The sequence below is a fragment of the Pleurodeles waltl genome, chromosome 2_1 (genome assembly GCF_031143425.1).
Source record: "Pleurodeles waltl isolate 20211129_DDA chromosome 2_1, aPleWal1.hap1.20221129, whole genome shotgun sequence".
Lineage (NCBI taxonomy): Eukaryota > Metazoa > Chordata > Amphibia > Caudata > Salamandridae > Pleurodeles > Pleurodeles waltl.
This window is the reverse complement of record NC_090438.1, coordinates 837057374-837079690: the sequence shown is the minus strand read 5'-3', so window position 1 is coordinate 837079690 and position 22317 is coordinate 837057374. Positions and strand designations below refer to the sequence as shown.

The window sequence follows — 22317 nt, the reverse complement described above, 5'->3', positions numbered from 1 at the left end:
TTCTTTCTTTTTCCTCTGATGTGAGTGAACCTCTGAGTGTCCCTATTTGCATAGGCTCAGGTTCAGGGAGTTTATTATCTGGGTCTTTCTTCTCGTGTCTAATACAAGTTAACCGTGATTCCAGTTTGTATTTATCTCCCTTTCTTTCTCCTAGTCTATGTTCTAATTTCACAACTAAATCTACAAAGTCCGAATAGTCTTCTGGCAAATCAACGATATGAGCCAGCGCGTCTTTTAACTCGTCTCTCAAACCTTTATAGAAAAGGGAGACACGCTTTTCTTCTGGCCAGTGTGTCTCGGTGAGTAAACGATTAAAACTAGTGAGATAGGTCAATAAATCCTTGTTACCTTGTTTAAGATTTAAAAGCTCATTATCACTTGCCTGCATGAAAGTGTGTTTTGCAAAAAGGCTGGTCATGGTACGTTTAAATTGATTCCAACTATGGAGGATGGGATCATCTCTCTCCACAAAAGGAATTGACCAATTGGCTGCTGTGCCACCCAAATAAGACAAGACGAATGCCACTTTCGTAGCATCAGTAGGGAACTGTTGTGGCTTACAAACGAAGTGTAATTGACATTGATTGATAAAAACATGGAATTTGTTACTATCTCCATGAAAACGTTCAGGTGCTGCTAAGGGCACAGCATTAGGAACATTAACAGTGACCTCAACTGGGGGAGGCAAAGTTGTATGTTTTGATGGCGCCCCTGTCTCTGAGGAGATTTTAAACAAAGGCGTAAAAGCTGTGTTCCACTGAGATACCCTAAATTTATACCTGCTTAAATCCTGTTTTAAAGCGGTATTCTCCATCTTTAATCTCTCTATTTCCTCTTGCATATGTTGCAAGATGCCAGACACTGATTCATTATGAGCCAAGTCCTCATTTAGGGCCTGCGCCACATCCGTGACGTCAATGCCCTCTATTTCTTCCCCGATATTCATCGTCCACCAGAACTGATTTTTTTATTTTTATTTAAGGCTTGTGCTTCTGTCAAAGCCCAGCTCACCTGAGTCCTTGTTCAGTTCTGATGGAGGTTGAAGACAATCCGACCCCACCCTGAAACTGCTTGTTCCAGCACACTAGTTTTTAAAACAGTACACTAAGAACAGAAGCTCAAGGGAAGGGGGGAAGTGGATAAAATAAAATAAAGAGACAACTGCGTTTCCACTGTTGAAGTGCTGCACAAATCTGCGGCCCTCTCTGACTTCGGTAGAAACTGGTGCCTAATGAAACATAAACAAAGAACAGATAAGTACATCCTATTCCTAACTGGGTTCCTGACTATCCCTTTATTTATTAGAAATTTTCTTCTAAAAGTACCTCTTGGATCCTGGTCTCTAGTTTTCAGGTTTGGAATGTGTTACTGCTCTGGGATGTGCTTTCTATTACTCTAAAGCTTCTAAAACATTAAACAAATACCGTTATCAGAATTATCAATATCAAACATTCATCTTAATATAACTAAAGCCTAAATTGCCAATAGCAGACTCACTTTTCCCATATTTCCAGAATCTTTTATAAAACAAATACTGTACTTTTACGTCAAAATACAGCATGTAATTTGTGCAAGTCCTTGATTTACTGTTTGCCTTGCTGTTAATGGTTTCCACGGTTCGATTCTTAAAAGTTCCATAAAAAAAAATGTTTGCTTCACAAAGTTCCGCAAAGTATTGTTGTAACAAAGAGTTTGAATCACAATGTTCGTGGAAGGTATCTTGTTTCAAATTGTCTATACACGAATCCAGAAATTGTTGTCAAAGTTCTTTCAGGTAATAAAAGTTTTGCACTTACTTGTTGCTGGCAAGAGATACTGATCAGTCTAACCTTGTCTTCTTTCTCTTTTGCAGGTTGCTTGTAAGAGAGAGGCTGAGGCAAGGAGGAACCGGAAACCGGAAGAAGGAAGAGCCAGCAGCTGCGCCCATTGAAGCCAATGAAAGTCTGTAGAGAGCAGGAGTGCCAGCGCCGAGGGATCTGTCCTCAGGTAAGCGGGAGGTAGACGAGCACAAGCACTGGGCGAGGCTCGAGGGCTGCCTTTTATAGACAGGGCTGGGCGTGGTCCTCACATGCTGCACATGTTCTTGAAAGGTGTGCAGAGCTGGGTGTGGTTTGAAGAGCTGGGTGTGGTCCTCACATGCTGCACATGTTCTTGAAAGGTGTGCAGAGTTTCAGTTATTATGCAAATGAGTTAAATTAACACATGGCCTAGAGAGGAGTGTTTTAAAGAAGCCTTGGTAAAAGCAAGGCCCAATGTGTAAACAAAACAGCACATTAAACAACATACACAGAAGCCTGGGGGGGGGGGGGAAGGTGAGATAACAAGAAAGGCTTTCAATAGTAATTTTAAAAGGGAGCTATTACAGAACCCACTAGTGCAGTGAGTGGGGACATGCTCTTTGCTGTGCACAAACCCTAACACATACTGGTCACCAAAAAGAATACTATTAACACCACAAGAAGTAGGTTGTTCCATAAACTCTATCCAAGGAGTACCCAGTCATTATCTGGAATATGCAGACGTGTTTCAGTAACCCAAAAAAACAGTGCTACCTCCACATAGAGACATATGACTGTTCTATTCCCTTTGAAGCTGATGCTGTTGTACCCTTTGGGAGAATGTGCTCCCTTACTGAACCCGAGAAGAAGATACTCAAAGAATACCTACAAGACAATTTACAGAGTGGCCTGATTGCACCCTCTTCTTCACCCGCTGGGGCTCCCCTCTTTTTTGTGCCCAAAAAGACGATGGATCTATGCCCCTGTATAGACTTCCGTGGACTTAATAAGATCACCATAAAGGACCTGTATCCACTACCCCTTATAAAAGATATTTTGGAAGCAGTAAGAGGGGCAAATAAATTACCTAAATTGGATCTTAGGGGAGCTAACCATCTCCTACGAATAAAGGAAGGTGATGAATGGAAGACTGCCTTTCGCACACCTTTTGGTCATTATGAATATCGTCTAATGCCTTTTGGTCTTACTAATGCTCCCTCTATTTTTCAAAGATTTAATGATTCCGTGTTTTCCGACCTTTTAAATCAAACCGTAGTTATATACCTAGATGATATCCTTATATATTCCAGTCATCCAGAGTTATATACCTAGATGATATCCTCATATATTCCAGTCATCCAGAACATCATACCATGCATGTACTTCAAGTCCTAGAGAGACTCCGGCAACACCAACTATTTTGTAAACTTGAAAATGTGAATTTGACAAGACTGAGGTAAAATATTTAGGGTATCATATTAGTCAAATTGGTATTTCAATGGACCCAGACAAGGTTCAACCCATTCTAGACTGGCCATCCCCCTCTTCTATCAAAGAAACCCCGTGTTTTTAGGATTGGCCAATTTCTATTGTCAATTCATCACAGATTTTGCCTAACAAACTAGCCAAATCACACGAACTCTCAACAAAGAGAATTTAAGGAACTTTTTGGGACAGAAGTTGCTGAAACTGCATTTCAAAACCTAAAACGTGCCTTCACACAAGCTCCTATATTATGGCATCCTGATACCACCAAACAATTTATAGTAGTCACTGATGTGTCAGAAAGAGCAACAGGAGCCGCATTGCTACAAAGGCAAAGCGATGATGGATTAGAGCACCCGATTTTCTATCTGTCTCATGTATTATCTGATTCAGAGCGTAATTACTCAGTTTTGGAATGAGAACTTCTCGCTTTAAAGACAGCTTGTAATGAGTGGAGACAATTTCCTACCGGTTCAAGGGAACCATTTGAAGTAAGAACAGACCATCAAAATTTACAGTGTCTACGAAACTTTCAATGTCAGAACAGTCGCCAAGCCAGATGGGCTTTCTTTTCTAGTCAATTTGACTTTTATATAACCTATATTCCGAGTTCTCAAGATATTTTGGAAGACGCCTTGACACAACTCTATCCTGAAAGTATCGATCCTTCAGCACAAAACCTCATTGAACCAGATAGAATTATTGGACTAGAACAGTCCTTTCTTGATAAAGTACGATCTGAGTATTCAACCCTCTCTTAACTTGAAATGAAAAACTTATGTCCAAAGTTAAGCAAGGTTAAGGGTTATTACTATCATAAAGATGCATTGTTCCTCCCTTCAAAGACAGTCCAAACTAAAGCACTACAAATGTGTCATGACTCTCCTGTTGCAGGTCATCGTGGTATCAAAGCCACACAAGAACTACTCATTCGCACCTTTTGGTGGCCTACGCTAAAGAAAGACACAGAGAGTTATGTGGCTTTTTGTCCCATCTGTGCTCAAACTAAAATACCCCATACCAAACCAGCAGGATTGCTTCAACCCTTACCCATTCCATCAACCCCTTGGCACACTGTATCCACCAATTTCATGTGTTCCTTACCTCCGTCAGCAGGAAATCGAGTTATAATGGTGACCGTTGATTCCTTTACTAAGATGGCTTATTTCACTGCATTAAAGAAACTACCCACTGCAAAAGAATTGAGTCAAATCTTTATACAGGAGATCTTTCGACTTCATGGTCTTCCTCAAGTCATTATTTCAGACCGTGGCCCTCAATATATTTCCCGCTTTTGGAATTACTTTTGTAAAATCCTACACATCGATGTGGCCTTATCATCTGGTTATCATTCACAGACAAACGGACAAATGGAACACCTGAACCAAGGACTTGAACAATATTTACGCTGGTTTTGCAAAGCTACTCGGAGTAACTGGTCTATGTACTTACTAATTGCCGAGTTCTCATATAACAACACAGTACATAGTGCCTCAAAAGTCACACCTCTTCTCTGCTTTTACGGTTTTCATCCCAAATCCTTTCCTCCTATCACAAAAGAATCCTCTACACTTCCCACAATCACCTCATTTACTTGACGGCTACGTAATATCCAACTAATTATACATTCTAATCTTCTATCTAACAAACAACAAATGAAAAAGATGGCTGATAAGAGACAATGTCATGCCTCATCTTATCAAGTCAGAGACAAGGTCTGGCTTTCTTCCAAATTTCTGCCCCTGCGTCTGTCACAAAACAAGTTCAAACCCCATCATTACGGACCGTTCCAGATTCTTCAAAAAATCAATCTGGTATCATTCTATCTTCGTTTACCTCAAACTTGGAAAATACATCCTGTATTTCGTGTGTCTCAGCTGAAGCCCTATAGGCCTGATCCTTTTCATAGATAATTTACCTATCCCACTTCTCTGTTGGTAGATGATGTTCCAGAGTATCAGGCTCAAGAAATAGGTGACTCTTGCATATTCCGAAACCGTCTCCAATTTCTCATTCACTGGAAGGGTTATCCTCTTAGCGAATGTTCCTGGGAAGATGCCTCTTCTGTTCACGCGCCTCTTTTGGTCTGTTGTTTTTTCCATCTTTATCCAGACACACCCGGGGCTCCAGGGGGATGGGGGGGGGGACCTACTGTTGTGCCACGGGTCTCTGCGGCCACGGGCAGAGGAACCGGTTTGGGCCGCAGTTGGAGCCGCGGTCCGTTTTCTCAACCGCGGGGCTCACTGCGGCCCCTTTTTCCAGCTGCAAATCATCAGAGGCCCAGGATCGGAGCACGCCGTGGCCTCGGCCTTAGGAGTGGGCACCCCCCCCACCCCTCACTTACCTGTTGTCTTGCCTCTTTCTTCTTCTTTCTTCTTCCTCTTTTCTTTCTTTTTCCTTTTTTCTTTTCCTGTAGTGGGGCCATTTTCTCTTTCTCCCAGCATGACTTTCTTCTTGTCTTCTTCCCTGCATGCATCTGGTTCCCTTTCTAATATGGCGTCCTCATCACTTTCACTCTATAGTCTTTTCCCAATCTAACATGGTGTTCTTGCTTTTTCCTGCATGTCACTTCCTGTTCAGGGGTATTTAAGGAGTTGCATTCTTGTTCTCCTTGTGCTGCAACACTTCCTTTGGTGGTGATCATGCTCCATTTGTTTTCTTCTGATTCCAGCATTTATTACTGTTTTGTTCCAGCGTATTTCCAGTTATTTTTTCTCGAGTTGGAAGTCTGATATTTTTTCAGGTAATTTTTCTTCTGTTCCAGGGAGTCCCTGTCATAGAGGTTTTTTCCCTTTGGGGTTTTTCCTCTGGGACTCCTTCTGGAGGGCATGGACTGCTTTTTGACGTACCATTGTCAGCAGCCCCGTGGCTGCCGGAAAGGGCCGCCCTTACCTTGGCCAGAGCAGGACCTGCAAGAATCAAGGTCGTCCTCTAGTTCCAACTGACAAAGGCCGTAAGCAAAGGGTAGACCATGACACAGGGGCACAGACAAGCAGTCCCTTTGAACCAAACACCTGGAGAGCATACCCCCTTAGAAATCACATGACATATCCACACAACTGCGGTGGCCATCTTGGAACAGAATATCTTTCATCACATCTTTTGGATTTCAGATACGTCCTAACATTTCATACAAAAAATGGGCAACAATATGATGCATTCAAACATCAAAGTTAATGCATATCTTATTAAACCCAGGTATACAGTCATAATTATCTCTGTGGTCAAACAGTCCCTCTTAACCAAACGCTTGGAAGGCCTTACCCCTTTAAAATCACATGACCAGTCCACAAAACTGTGGTGGCCATCTTGGAATTGAGTATCTTTCATCAGATCGAATCAGGATAGACCATCTACCAAATTCCTAATCGGTCAAAAACATTTCACACAATAAATGGCCAACAGTATGATACACTAATCTAACCTATATCAGCCAGAGGCCTCTCAAGCATCACAGTAAATGTGGATCCTATTACAAACAGTTATGAAGTCATAGCTACATCAGTGGTCAAATAGTCCAAGTCCTAATACTGAGACCTTCGTATGGGGTGCCATAAAGGATCACATCCCGGGAGCACAGAAATACTGGCTCTCACTCAAGAAAGTCACCATACTCAATCTATTGCACCCTCATAATCCCACAGCCAAACAGTATCCAACCAAGGAAGAAGAAGAATTGCAGCACATCCCTACAATCATATACCGCCAAGGTACCAGTCATACACTACAAGGTTTCCAACAGCTGCCATTCCATCTGTTGATTTAATCCTTCATTCAGAATATTGGCCATCCAAATCTATCTACTTTCACGCATTGTAAGCAGGCAATCCACATCATGTCTGCGTCAGGGCATTTCACAACTTCCAACATAAACAATTTCATTGCATTCGGTGCATGAGACATTTTCAAATAGTGTTCAACAAGGGGAGCATTCTGTACTTTGCATTGACTGCGCGACTGATGTTGTGTAATATGTTTCCTTACCTCCTTGGTAGTTTTTCGAATGTAAAATAATGTACATGGACATTCAATACAATACACCACACTTTTAGAACCACAATTAGAATGATGTTTGAGAGTCCAGTTAACATCATTAATCTTATATGTTTTCACTATTTCAGTTGTACCACAAGCATTGTAATTACCACATGGGTAATGCCCAATAACGGGTTCCAAACCCATAATTGGTGCATTGAAACTGGTTCAGGATCATTGTAGGCTCAGACAAGTCAATCCCTTAAATTATTGACACTTTTAAAAGCAAATAAGGGTCTGTCATGATAAATCTGACCTGTACTTAAAAATGCAAAATTTTGAGTATAATTTGTTTGATCATATAAAACTCTGTACACATGTGACCTTAGACTGAACTTGTTTCTCCGTCTCTTGTGATAGGGCCTTACGGTCATAATACCATGCTCTTTTCAATGATCTTTCAACCAATCGGTAATGATACCCTCTCTAGTAACCAATTAAGAGCACAATACGTTTTCGTCATTGAAATAATCATCTTTTTTGTTACAGTTACGTCTAATATGTAAAAACTGCCAAAATGGGAGATTATCTCTCAAATTACGAGGGTGATGGCTAGTGTTTTTGAGAAGAGTATTCCTTGAAGTTGCTTTTGTATATAAGATCACAAGCAAATGACCATGTTCATGAAAGATTTTCAAGTCAAGATAATTAATGAACAATGATTGTATTCTATTGTAAAATGAAGATTAGCATTCTGCACATTAAGCCACTTATGGAATTCCAAAAGATCGGTCATAGAGCCATGCCATATTAATAACACATCATCTATGTATCTTAGCCAGTGTTTCATGTTGTTCAAATAAGGATTGGTTCCACTGTTTATATCTTTTTCTTCATATTCAGCTACATACAGGTTTGCAATATCTGGAGCAAAAATAGCCCCATAGTCACGCCCTTAATCTGGCCGAATAATTCCCCATTAAACATAAAGAAATTACGTTCTAAGGCAATCCTGGCTACAATTTTGATGAAGTCAGTAGGCACATTAAGGGAATATGGTCTCATATCTAATGTAGCAATGACTGCTAGAGCCTCTGTTTATGGAATGTTAGTGTGAAGACTTTCAATGTCCGTAGTAACCAAAATATAATTTAAAGAGTCAAACTCCATTCCCTCCATTTTCGTAAACACTGCCAAGCTATCTCGTGTATAAGATCTTGTAGATGTGACAAATGGTTTAATTTAAAAAATCCACATATTCAGCTAGAGGTTGTAGAATAGATTTGCAACCCGTCACAATAGGTCTTCCAGGGGGCTTTTTCTCATCTTTATGAATCTTAGGGAGTGTATAAAAAGCCGGTATGGTATAATTATCTCTATTCAAGTAGTCAAATTCTTTCTGACTCAATCACTGTCCATGTGACCCTGTGAAGGTCAGTGTCAATATTTCTTTTATGATAGATGGAGTAGGATTTCCAGACAATCCCTGATAATGACTAGGGTTCAGTAGTTGTCTCATTATTTCCGAATTATAATCCTCCTTATCTTGCCCAGTAATGCTACCCCATTTGTCTGCTGGCTTTATTACAATATCTTTTTGACAAGCAAGAGAGTCCAAGGCAGCTTGCTGTATTTTGGAGAAATTGTATTTCACATCTATTCTGTTTCAGAACCTGTTCTACTTCAGCCAAGACTTCATTTTCAAAGGTTATCAATTCTTTAGGCATGCGGCCAAATGGGTCAAGTTACAATTTGGGTTGATTTCCAACTAAAAAAGACCTTCGCCCCTCATGTTTTTTTTTCCTTAAAGAGAAGGACTCGTGGAAGAAGCAAAGAAAGGGAGCATGGGGAGAGACAGAAAGTGCCCAGCTCGCTACAGGGACCAGGACATGACGGCCACATCACCTCCAAGGAAACAGGGGACACACACCAGACATAACAGGTCCGAATGGGATGTGGACCTGGAGGTGATTTTAGACAAGGCGCGATAGTTGCTTGCGTTACAGAGGAAAGAGGCAGGGAGCAAACCAGGCAAGGTGAACACCATGGATGGTGAGATGGCAGCTGTAGTGGCAGAAACTGGGAGAAGAGCAGAGGCCAGGCCCAAAGGTCCCAGACAGAGGGCGCGTGTGGCCAGAACGGCAACATCCTCCATGGTCACCGGGACCAGGTGATAGGGCATTGTGGAGCATCACCAACTTTGGGGCACAGGTCAGGCAAGGAGGCTGATCCCCTAAAAGGCCAGGGAAAGATGGACAATGTGACAAAACAGGCAGAGAAACCGGGGAACAGCCACAAATGGAGAAAGTAACACGAGAAAGGGTGCAGAAACAGAGCTGGAGAAGGACAACTCCACGGATAGCGCTACAAGGGCCAAAGAGAAAGCAGTTGAGGGTAATTCTACAATAGAAACAGGGCCAGACCCCACAAAAGCGTGGTCAGGTGGCAGAGCTCAGAAAAGTGGAGAGGGCAAGCCGGTGAACTAGTACATCAGGCCATTTCCCGTTGACTCCCCAGTAATGGCCAGAGAGACAGGCCTAGCAAGTATGATCCCCCTTGCAGTCAAGGAACATATATGGAACATGGAATTTATTGATATCTTTTCCTTGCTTGAGGTCCGCCAAACTGGTTTAGTTCCGACCATGCAACAAAAAAAAGATGGGGACATGCCGGACAGGTGCAAGCCGAGAGTTGAAAGGTCCATAGAAAATTGGCTAAAGGCCTTTCATACCCTGGCTAGTGTGTTCATGGAAAAATTAGCTGAAAGCGTGGCAGCACTGTTCTTGCATGAGCAGAGTGTGCACGTGGCACAACAAACATAGCAGGGTGAGGCCCGGCTAAGGTACCACAAATGTTTCAGGGAGAGGATGCAAATAGGGCCTATCATCAAATAGGACCAGCAGGATGTAGAAGGGTTCAGTAATCACATGGTGGCAGCCAGGGAAGGGGTAGGCGACAGAGAACACAGCTTTCACCAGACATGGGTTTTAGATACACATCAAGGCCAGAGTGCAAGCAGGGAACAGGCAGGGAAAAAAACCCACATGCTGAAAGTATGACAAAGCTGATTGCAATTGGGGTCAATCCTGCAAATGTAGGCAGATGTTTGGCAAATGCAGGGGATCCACCTGACAATTGATTGCAAAAAGGCAAAAAGGCAAAAGGGAATCCAGAAAGGAAAGATCACAGCAAATAAAATGGAACAGAAAAAGGACATGGGGGACACTAGGTGGTGGCCCTCAAAAATGAAGGAAGGCAAATTCAGGCTGATCCTTCACCTATCATACCCATCAGGCAAGTCAGTTAATGACGGGCTAGCTCAGTGTCCTATGCAACAGTGGACAATGCGTTACACCACATCAGAGTGGCAGGGAAGGGTGCCTTACTAGCAAAGGCAGACATAGAATCAGTCTTCTGCTGATTGCCGGTTTACCCCGACAGCTATCATCTGCTAGGTTTTCGTTTGGACGGGGAATTCTTTTACAACAGATGCATGCCAATGGGATGCACCATCTCCTGCTCATATTTCAAAACCTTTCGCACATTCTTACAGTGGGTATTAGGTGAGAGATGCAAAAAGGGCTAGGTCACCCACTACTTAGATGATTTTCTGTTCATTGGGAGACCGGGCACAGCAGACTTCCAGGATTTATTGCAAGTGTTTCCGGAGCTCGCAGAACACCTGGGGGTACTGCTGGCAAAGGAGAAGACAGAAGGCCCAACAACACGCCTGTCATTTCTAGGGATAGAGTTAGACACTCTGGACTGGGTCTGCAGATTGCCACAAGCTAAACTGTGCAAGTTGAAGCAAGCTATGGCAGACAAGCTAGTAAGAAAGGCAACACTGGGTGTCCTGCAACAACTCATTGGGCAGCTCTACTTCGTGGGTAGGGTAATTCCAGCAGGAAGACCTTTTGCAAGGAGAATAGCATGGTTATACAAAGGCCTGACAGAGAAGCATCACAGGGTTCAAATCACACAGAGGGTCAGGGAAGACCTAAAACAGTTGATCTCCTCCCTTACCAACTTCAACGGGACAATCATTTGGAGAGATCCCTGCATCACAGCAGAGCAGTTGGAACTATTTACCAACACAGCAGGGGAGAAGGTTTCAGGGCATTCCTGGGCATGGCATGGGCTGTGGCCCACTGGCCACCATCCTGGGTTGAGAGTGGTAAGACAAACAACGTGACCCTCCTGGAACCTTTCCCCACTGTTGTGTCCTTTTCCTTATGGGGGAATGGCTAACAAACAAACAGATCACGCTGTGGTCGGATAACCGAGGGGTGGTACAAGCGGTGAATTTAGGCACTGCGCATTGACCAGCAGCGGTAGGCCTACTATGACACTTAGTGGAATGTGAACTCAACAGAAATATAGTAGTGAGGGCGAGACATATACTAGGATGTGACAATGCAGTGGCTGACGCTCTGTCTTGATTTCAGTGGCAGCGTTCCAGAAAGCTGGTAGAACACACACTTGGGCTTAGGCACACCTCACAGCAGTGGCCTATTACACGAAGCTGGCGCCAGGGATGGACCACACCAAGTCATTCTATGGCAAAGCAGCCATGAAGGGTTGGGGTAGAATAAGGCCGGAGCAGCAGGATCAGCACAGGACACTACATTTTCATGCACTAAAAGGAGTGGTGGCTGCATTCACAACAATCTGCAGCTCGGGGCACAAACTTATCATGTTCAAGGCAGCCTTTACGCTTGCCTTTTTTGGAGCCTACTACATGAGCAAAATTGTGGCCCCTCCAAATCCGATCCTGGGATACAGTGCCTAAGGGGGGGGTGATTTGCTCATGCACAAAGCTCATATGATCCTCCATCTGCACCGATCTAAGACAAACTAAATAAGAAAAGTGATATACTTTAGGCTGGACTGCATAGAGGGCACAGCATGCTGTCTGGTTTGTTGCATAAGGACTAATGCATTGCCAGGGCTGCCCATAGCCTCCTCCTGTTCTGCCCCATTTCTGAGCTGTTTCCAGGTTATAGCCGTTCTTAAGATGACCCTGACCAAAGCAAGGCTTCCGCCTGACATATTTAAATCGCACTGCTTTCGGATCGGTGCCGCAACTATGGCAGCAGCAAGGAATCTGGGGGGAGACCATATAAAAAAAATAGGTTGATGGTCATCGGATGTCTACAAACACCACATCAGGCCTTCAGGCCCCTTAAAATGTTGTGCTGTTTCTTCCCAACAAGCCTGAACAACGGCAGGAGAAGGGTCTGGTTGGTAGGACACTCTTACATCACACGGTCACAACAGTAGGCAGCAGCTCGAAAGGACTATGAAGGAGTCTGGTTCAAGAACACAGTTGTGACTTGGCTGGGAAGGCCAGGTAGGGGGTGCGCCCATCTAATACCCAACGTGGAACGGGCCCTGCAGCATGAAGGAAGGCCAGATGCGGTTGTGGTTCACCTGGGGGGGGCAACAATTTGGCAGAGCTGGGTTGGAAAGACCTCTTGACAGCATTAGTGCCTCTCTTGATGGTAATATCGCGGCTGCTGTGACCAGCTGGCCTCCGATGGTCAGAGATCATAGGTAGACCACACTGGAGCGGGGCACAGGACCAGGGTGCCCTGGAAAGATCCAGACAGAAAAATGAACATATCCATGGCAAAAATCTGTAGGGCAAACTCCTGGGTTTTGGTGAGACATGGGTTCAGTAAGCTGAAAATACCAGGCTGCTACGGAACGTATGGGGTGCATTTGTCAGGTGCTGCTATGGACATGTTCCTTCTGAACCTAGTAGGAGCCCTGGAACTGTAAGGTTTTTGTTAGCCAAATGGGAGGAGCTGTCTGTGGTTGGAAAACCATAGGCCAGCCTGGCTGAATTAAACTCAGTTTGGCAGGAAGCACAAAAGCCTAAAAGAGGCCTGCTTCAACGTAGTCCTATGGATGCCTCACAACAGGGACAAAGGGGAGAAGGCTAGGTCCTGAGGATGCCTCAAAGCAACAGGGACTTGGAAAGCAGACAAAGGGGCTGCAAAGGGTCAGCAGCGGGCAGCCAAAGCACTTGTAGCCCGGGACCACCCATCTGTAACAAGGAGGGGAGCCAAGTAGCCGCCAAACACTGTGTAGCAGAACTCGAAGGCCATTATGGGATGAGGCTGTCCTGGACCAGCACCATGAGCACAGTGACGGACATATGGAAGATCTTGAAACTAAAGGGAGATGCATGGGGCATTTGATGACCAATATATGAAATTTTGATGCACCATGTAATTCTAATTCTCTCCTGTTGTGTTAATAAACTCAAACAATTGTTATCCCCAAAAATGTCTCCCTTGTATTTATGAGCAGGGACAAGTTAGGGATCTCGGGAATTACCACTGGGGCAGGGAGTCCTTGCCCGAATGGGAGGGGTTTTGTTCTTGCATGGCTCTGCTTGTGTTACTGTCAGTGCGTCCTTGTCTATTGCAGTGTGCCTGTGACTATTGAAGAGTGAGTGGGTGAAGCATGCAGTAGGGCAGCATGATGCTGGACAGGGGAACCCTCCAAAGTGAGCAGAGATTAAAGCACCAGTGGCAGTGGCAGCTGCTGCCACAGATCTCATATTACTTTGTAAGTGCTCGGAATACAAGTTAGGTGCAATGTGCAAAAAGCTTATCCTTCATGTATATATGGGGCCCATAAAAACAAGCACTAGGTTTGGTTTTTAATTGAAAATTCAAGCCCGATCTATTGGCCTTGCCAATGCTTGTTATGCATATTTAGGCGTTAGGTGGCAGGTAGAGGGCAGTGCTTGGTGCAAACACTTTGCATATCTGTGAGGTGGCCTGGATGAGTCTACAGTGCTGGCAGGAGGCAGGTCTCCCTTAATAGATATTACACATGACCATCATCACTTTGTGTTACGTCACTGTGTTATCCAGTTCAAGCCAGAATCTGAGAACAACACAGAAGAAGCGGGAAGCCATAAACGAATAGAAACCAAATCAAGTTTTCGACCAGACGGTCGCTTAAAGAAGAAACGGAAAGTACAAAGTATCCGCAGAGGAGATTAGTCACGAGTCAATGAAACCCAAGCTGGCATGCACGAGCTTTGCTTGAAGTCCGTCACTTACCCTACTGGCCGGAAGTACATTATTAATTGCTCTGCGCACTTTGCCCCCATGACTACGTGGTATTTTACTGCTACAGCCTCATCAAGGGACAGTGGTGACAGAGCCTGGCCTTTGGAAGACACATTCCTCCGATAATGAACACGAATACAATTATGCAAATATTTAGATAAATAACACCATTTAATTAAAATTCTGGGGGTTTTATAATCTCTCTTTCTGAGGGGCAGCCAGGTCGCCTATTTGATTTGCCATCGGTGCATGAAGTAATCATCAGCATCCAGGAGTACTTGACACGAGGGGTGATTGAATATTTCATTCATGACCTTTACCTTGAGTTCGTGGAGCAAGTGTGCCCTAGAATTAATCACTCTTCGTAATCTTTTTTAAGTCATGTTTAAATAAAACTCTTTCTTTACAACTCTTACGGCGCAATAGCAGAATGTAGAATATAATATCAAAATTGTATGTGAGTTCATGGATTCCATAGTCACGTAGCCTGCATGGCACTTAGGCCTTCATTCAGAAATAGTCTGGAAACGTAAACAATACATATGTCCCCAAATTGGATATCCGTGTATTTAGCACGATTTTTATATTAAAGGATAAGTGATATTGTTACATCAAAAATGCAGTAACACCACAGGAAAATCCCTGCCAAAATTGGTGTTTCGTGGTACCTTTCAATTTGGAAATAATGCAAAAGTATAATTTCTACATATTATTTCTCGTTTTATTTTAAGATCGATGTAATATCACAATTAGGGATGCAGTAATACAATTAATGAACTCTTGTAATCCACATTGTTCAGTGACCTCCTTACACTCTCATTTAGTGGGTCTCAAGATGTAGCAGTGTAGGAAGGTCTTTCTATAGCTGGTATCCCAATTCCGAGTGATTGACAGCTCCAGATTTGGCATCCAGGGTAGGTATGACTATGTATTGTGTTAGGGAGTGGACTTCTTGGTCATGGTGTAAGGCTGTTGGCCAACAACCATGGCTGAATAAAACACTTCTGCACTTCCTAGACCCAAATAGGACAGGAGGTCATGCCCCACTTGAACTCAGACTCTCAGTGGTCTTTACTATCTCCTTCAGCTTCACACAGACTGAAGGGAGCTCAATAGTTAGTCCTTACCCCAATATGGGCCTCATTTATTAGGAAATGGTGCAGCGCCTCAAGAAATATTGCTGCACTGAGCTGCGTCATTTTCAAAATGTAGGAATGCACCGTATTTTCAAGACTATGGCGTATCCCTGTGTTTACCCCTGCTTCGATGCTAAATTAGCTGCCTAGCGCCAATGCAGGCATCCTTGCGCCATGGTGCAAGGATGCATGCAATGCGGGGGTGATTGCTTATGTGCAGGAATGGACATCTTCCTGCAGATTAACAATCGTTAATGGCAATTTGCTACTTCTATGTGTGCTGCAGAATGCAGCAGACATAGACCAAAAAAACAAGGATTTCTCCTTGTTGCGCCACTCTAACGCCATCCAAGGGAAGGCATTCATTTGTGGTGCTGCTTCAGGTTTACAATTTCTCATAAATCTGGGGCAGCGACAAAAAGTAATGGGTGTTGCATGGGTACACCCACAGCAACACCCATTGCACTCCCCTTTGCAGCAGAAAACTGCATGGGGCGGCCCATATTTACAAGGCAGCGTTAAGCCACAAAAAGTGGCTTAACGCCGCCGTGTAAATATGGAGCAGGCCACAGCGCCACTGGAGCATCACTAAAAGTGATGCTGTGGTGGCGCAAGAGCCTCGTAAATGAAGCCCTATGTGCCTCTCCAGCCATGGTGGAGACATACTGGAGCCTGCCACATAGTAGTTCTGTTGATGTTTCAGTCACCAGTAGCCGATGCAGGGCCACAGCAGTCTACCAGAAAGGTTTCCTGGTGGATTGTCATACTGATTTATGCCCTGGACTATGATTAGTCCCGGGTAGGACATGACTCAGTTGTTCACATTTCATTCATTCCTACATTCATTAATTTATTATTTGTGTAATATTCATGTACTCAAAGGAACATTTTGGCGCAGAGAACCCACTAACCTGACATTTTCAGATATCAAGTAACAAAGACCAGAGAAAGGTCAACAGACCAGCAGTGTACTTAGGGCCTTCCTGACCGAAACAGTCCTCAAAGAAACAAATAGGCACCGGTAGTTCATTCCATATTATAGGGCCCAAATATGCGAGGGAATGCCCTATTGATAAAGTTAGTTGAATCCAATTGATAAGCATTAGGAGGCATGTATTAGGTGAAATACTTATAACCACATGTTCCTGGAAAATCTGTCTTTGAAGCCAAATTTCCACCACTTTAATGGTTCCTGTTCATTATGGATTGCATCAAAGCATTCCCTTTGCTTCACAACGAGCCATCGCGAGGACTTTCAATTGGGGAGACATGATGGAAAACCTTCCATCCTCACCCTTTCCTGACAGCTGTGTTTTTAATATGCTGCTTCTTGGAAATAGCAGGTACTGTGACTCTTATTGCAGTCTGTGTGTAACACTAGCGGCGTGCAAGATTCATGTGATGAGCTTTCACATAATTACGCCAAATTTCGGAAAAAGTATGTGCAATTATGCAAAATGCATTTCAGTCAAACTCATCTTTTGAAGGTATAGGGCAGTGGTTCCCAACCTTTTGACTTCTGTGGACCCCCACTCTATCTATACTGGAACCCTGGGACCCCCACTGAATCATTATTGGAAAACCTGTACCCGAGTCAAATTAATACAGGGTCAACCCGGTTATATTTTTAAATTAATCATTTTAACAACATGGAGTTTGAAGACTGTCATGTCACCTCTGTTTTCATCTAAATGTTCTCAAAAGAGATCACTGCTTAACATCTCTGCTAAGTACCTGGAGACAGTAACTTAAATTAAAAGATGCATTTAAACTTGGACATTCCTCTCAACCATCAGAACACTAATTCCAGCCTAAACTTGTTCGGGTTATTCTTGTTGTGATTTTTAATTTAGCCTCCAGTGGTATGTTGAAACTTCATAACTAGAATTTCCAAGATACTGAAAATACAATAATGTTATAACTAATCGAATGCATCATATTCCCCTTTTCTAGTCACACAATCAATTCTCTGTTTCAACATTGCACTAAGAAAGTGAATTTGACAGCTTAGTTTTAATATTAACAATTATATGAACTTCTCTCTAGAGCCATTCCTTTAGTTTCCGCCATTTTTGTTTCTCATCAAAGATTTCTATTCATATTTAGAACTATGAACTCGTCCTCCGATTCCTAAATCAGAACATAGAACATATTCAGTGAGGATGGAATATACAGAATGTTATATGAATAGTCCATTTGGACCTCTCATAGGTTGAGAGAATAAAATTACGTTACATCATTTTTTTTTTACTTGGGGTATAATTAGCAACATTTTGTGCTGTGACTGCATCACAAAAGTGACGCAAAGGAGCACAAAAGTGTTTTTTTTTATTATTTACTTTGCAGATCAAAACTTTTGTTTGTGCTGAAATTGCCTAAAAGTAACACAAAGTAGCGAAAATCTCTGTTTTGTGTTATTTAGCATCATGGGCACATTACATGGGTGTTTCCATGCAACCACCCATGCTTTTTGATGCAAAACCTTATCTACTAGAAAATCGAGACAGGATTTTGCATCAAAATGTAATACCTTCTGAAAGCAGGTGTTAAAAGAAGAAATGTTTTAATTTCTCCTTTCTTTTCTGACTTTGTGTGTGTGCTGCACTGTACAGCACACATACAAAGTAGGAAAAGTTGTAAAACTTGTCTAGGCATAGTATTTGGTTTTGGAAGGGACCCCTTCCAATGCCAAACCTATGCTAGACTCACGCACACACCTCTGCATTATGGTGCAAAGGTGTGTGTGTGGTGCACTGCAGCAAAATTATGCACCAGCACTAGGGAGAGAGGAGGAGAGTGATATATCTCTCTAGATTTGGCACGCTCCTACTCCCTCTCTGTTGATCAACCCAGCACAGCATTGTTGTCTGCTGTGCTGCTTTGAGTGACAGTTTGATAAATTTGGCCCATGGAGTGATCTGAACTGCTTTGGTTGTGACCGAGCTAATAAAAAATTGTAACATTTTGGGAGGCAGGAGTTAGGTGCCATTCAGGTTCTTTTTGGCCATCAGCCTGTGACCTCCCAGTCACCTGTGTGGCATGGCTCCATCTCCCATTCTGTAAACTCCACACCCAACAAGACCAAATGGCCTGTTCAGCATTCTACCTCATGGTCATAGAGCAGGTGACATAGACGCCACACACACCCATGTCAAGTCTTCTTATCAATGCGTTGTTCATCCATTTTTATAACCTCTCATGTTGAAGATGTGTTGTTTTCTTCTTGAGGAGAAGTTTAGATATCGTGTTTGTGGTAAATCATCATGCAGATGTTCATGGACGTCAATTCACAAAAAAGCCAGGGGTAGCGGAAGTGGCATCACATGCCCTTTGACCTCCACTTTCACTCACACAGACATGCTTGCACACACACACAAAATCACACTTGCATACAATGTCTCTCAGATAAATACACTCTCCCCCACAAGCACACACACAACATACACTTAAAAGCATTTATTTATACACTTAAAAGCATTTTTTACTTACCTCAGTTGCCATGGAAGGGCATATTCTAACTAACTGTACTCTTTTTTTATCACACTAATAGTGAATAATATGTTATTATTCACTATTAGTGTAATAAAAATTGATAGAGAGCAAAGAATGGGGAGCGTGAATTGACGACCTTAAGGACGAGTTGTTCTGCTCCTGATACTGCCTTTGCCACCTCTGAGGCCAGGGTTGGCAAAGGCAGTGCCAGGGGTCGCAAAAGCCAATCCAGGGGCAACCCCTAAATGACGACTGTGCAGATGTTGATGTCTTGTTTACTTGTGCTATAGTATCAGTGGCATCTCTTTCTCGTGGTTCCTCCACTTCTGATGGAGTTTGTCTCCATCCATGCTGTCATTGTACTGCCTGTCCTACAGTGTCCTGTTTCTACCTAAACTTCCTGTCGACTTCCTGGAACAAGACATAGTTCCAGTGTTCTGACTGTGGGCCTGGGAGAACTTTGTCCTGCAGGGTCCTAGTGTCCTCGCTGTATTACAAAATCCCACTCAGTTTATGAAAGTTCTGCAGCGTGTAGAATGTTGAGTTCCATCTAATAACAACCCCCAGAGTTATTAGGCAGCAGGACAGCTGATGTGTCCCCATTGCGAACCCTTTGTAGCTGACACATGGACAGGTATTACAAGCATTCCCTAGCACGTCTTTTACCCGGCAACACTTATCCATGAAGCAACTCGCACCCATATTCACAGTTTGTGCGAAATTTGGAGTGTACTGAACTGCCACGATTCAGCCGATCTGTGACATGAGCACTGTAATCAGCAATCAGATAGCCAGGCTGTAAAGATTGCAGATGAAGCTACCATAATGCCACGAACGCCAATGTCTCTGATAAAATGTGCCTTGTGAGCATTTTTTCTGCAAAGCTCGGCATCCTACAGAGCTGCTGGCCTAGATAATGTCTCGCCTTCCTGCTGGCAATCACACTGCTGGATCTGATGGCCACCCTGCAAGTTATGAAACTTCTGCAAGTCCAGCAATTTACCCTTGGCATTTTCTCCTGAATTAGTGTTTGCAATTTGATAAACCATCATCTCTCTTTAGGGTAAAACACAAGAGGACTTCAAGAATATCAGGTAATGGTGCATATGTTTTTAGGGCCCGTTGTTTAATAATCTGCTTTTTAATATTGTATGCTGCTTGGAAGAGTTGACAAACTGGCATTTTCGCCTGGGTTTTTCTAGAAACCACACTTAGAACCTGCCTGCAATAGCCTCATTGCACAAAGATTATTTGGATCAAATCGAAGGGGCTACTTCCGAGATTCCATCGCAAAATGCTGCAAATACAGCAGGCTTCATAATTCTAGGATATTCCTGAAAGCTGACAAGCAATTGTGCACGTCAGTGAAATAACCTAATATTTAAATTAAACATTTCCTTCTTTCACTGTTACACTAGCATTCCACTCTCATTTTTTGTAGTCGTGTTTTAGCTAATATGTATGTGTAACTACTCAGATTAGCAAAATATTGGAAAGTATCACTAGTTTGGTACTATTACTCTCTCAAAATGTGGACTATGCCATCAAGAAAACTCAAACAAGTGCTGCTTTTCCAGCCTAGCCAGTCTTCTCATTCATAGTCAGGTGGCACTGGACACGTTTTTAGGAGCCGAAAACACACAAAGGAGAAGAAATAAATGAAGAGATCCCAAAAGAGATCTCCCCCATAAAGGATACAGCACAGAAGTGTAGAAAATAACTGCCCTCACCCACTAATACTGGCATGCTTCATCACAGGGCTCTGCTAACACAATCCCACGTATACCTACGTAAGGAATGGAGCAATAGGGAGGGGGAACACAAAACGCGACTGACAAAAGGGGACCACAAACAAATAGAGCACCTTACTCATTGGTTTAAAGTACCTCAAGTAAAACCCATATTAAGTCTTTATTCTAGATTATACCGGGTAGGATTAAAAAAGGTTTGTAGAGATGGTGGTGTTCTGGGGAACCAATCACCCCTTCACCCCAAAAATTATTTATATATACAAGGTCAACATGTTTCGGCTGTTACCTTTGCCCATCAGGGTCATTCAGCCTTCCTCAGGACCATATATCCCCTTAGCGTTCCATGCCCTACCTGGCATATACTCAAATAATGACAAATAATACATACAGGTTCCATGTTCTCCCTTTCTCCAGTATACACACTCAGAATTATAAGGGAATATAAAGACAAACAGTGATTTAGCAAACACACTTCCACACCCCCAAATACCCCTTGTACACTCCTAACATGATGTCTGTACCCATGTGGTTAAAGCCCCATTGTTGTGCATGCACTTCATGCTTATGCTTCTCCCAAATCGGAACTTTTTTGATATATGGAAGCTTAACGTACATTTCTTAAAAAAACACCCCCCTTCACCCCAAGCAGGGTCCAAAGCATCAGGTTCTCAATACGTGAGGGAAATCCACTTCCTGAGTTTTCATTAATGATCTCTAAAGTTGGAGCACTGTGGGAGCACCTCCCTGTAGTCACACACTAAGAGAATAAACACAAGTCGACATAAACACACCTTCATTGAGAGCCATTCTCCTTCTCTGAGAGATTCTATCTCAACCTTGTTGTTAGCCGCCAGCCCCTTTCCCTGCTTACCTCGTCAAGGGGAGGGTGCCGCCCCTCTGCCAAACATGACTCCATGGAGGTAAGGGAGTCATCCGTAATCCGTCTTTTCATTGCATTACGTGATCACGTGGTCGCGCATAACCTCTACCTTCCACTTCCGTGTCTAGAAAGTCATATGTAAGTAAGAAGCAGCCCAACTGTTCGACATCCAAGGGAAATGTCGCTGTAGGCCTCCTCCATGTTGAGTGTTATGTCACATCACCGATTGCTATTCACTAGCCTCTGTGGGTGAATAAAGGGCTACATTAAGTGTGCACATCTGTTCTACCATGCGATCGCTATAATAAATCTGGCACCACACAGCAGTGTTCCTGGCCCCACTAGCTACATGTGTGATCTTAACTCCCAAAATCGAGCACTTCTGTACTCAGTACCAACTGTGCTCTTGTCTTGCCTATTCAATCATAATATTGGTACAACGCCCGGAGTGGTTGATACCCATCAATATGTATATATACCAGGCACATAAGACATCCTTATATGGATGTACTCCATGGGGTCTCAAATACATTTGAAATGTGACATCAAAATCTGGTGTTACAAAAACGGAAGCCTTCTAATGGTCAATATCTAATATAAGAGGGGGCTCGAGGAGTCAGTAGAATGACAAAGTTCCTCTAATCCCTCTAAGTTCAAGTAGAACCCCCATCTTGTCAAACCCACAGATGGAATCATCATGGGATCCATGGAATTCTTTGCCTTCCCCTGGTG

General features: G+C 43.2%; 1 long non-coding RNA gene across 2 annotated transcripts in view; it reads right to left on the bottom strand.

The window, feature by feature from the left end:
- The window catches only part of LOC138259215 (uncharacterized), a 115640-nt gene extending 93984 nt beyond the window's left edge, over nucleotides 1-21656 (bottom strand). For both annotated transcript variants that reach the window (XR_011198673.1, XR_011198675.1), the window contains exon 1: nucleotides 21577-21656. This is a non-coding gene — a long non-coding RNA (uncharacterized lncRNA). The remainder of the gene's footprint in view (nucleotides 1-21576) is intronic.
- Nucleotides 21657-22317: the final 661 nt, after the last annotated feature.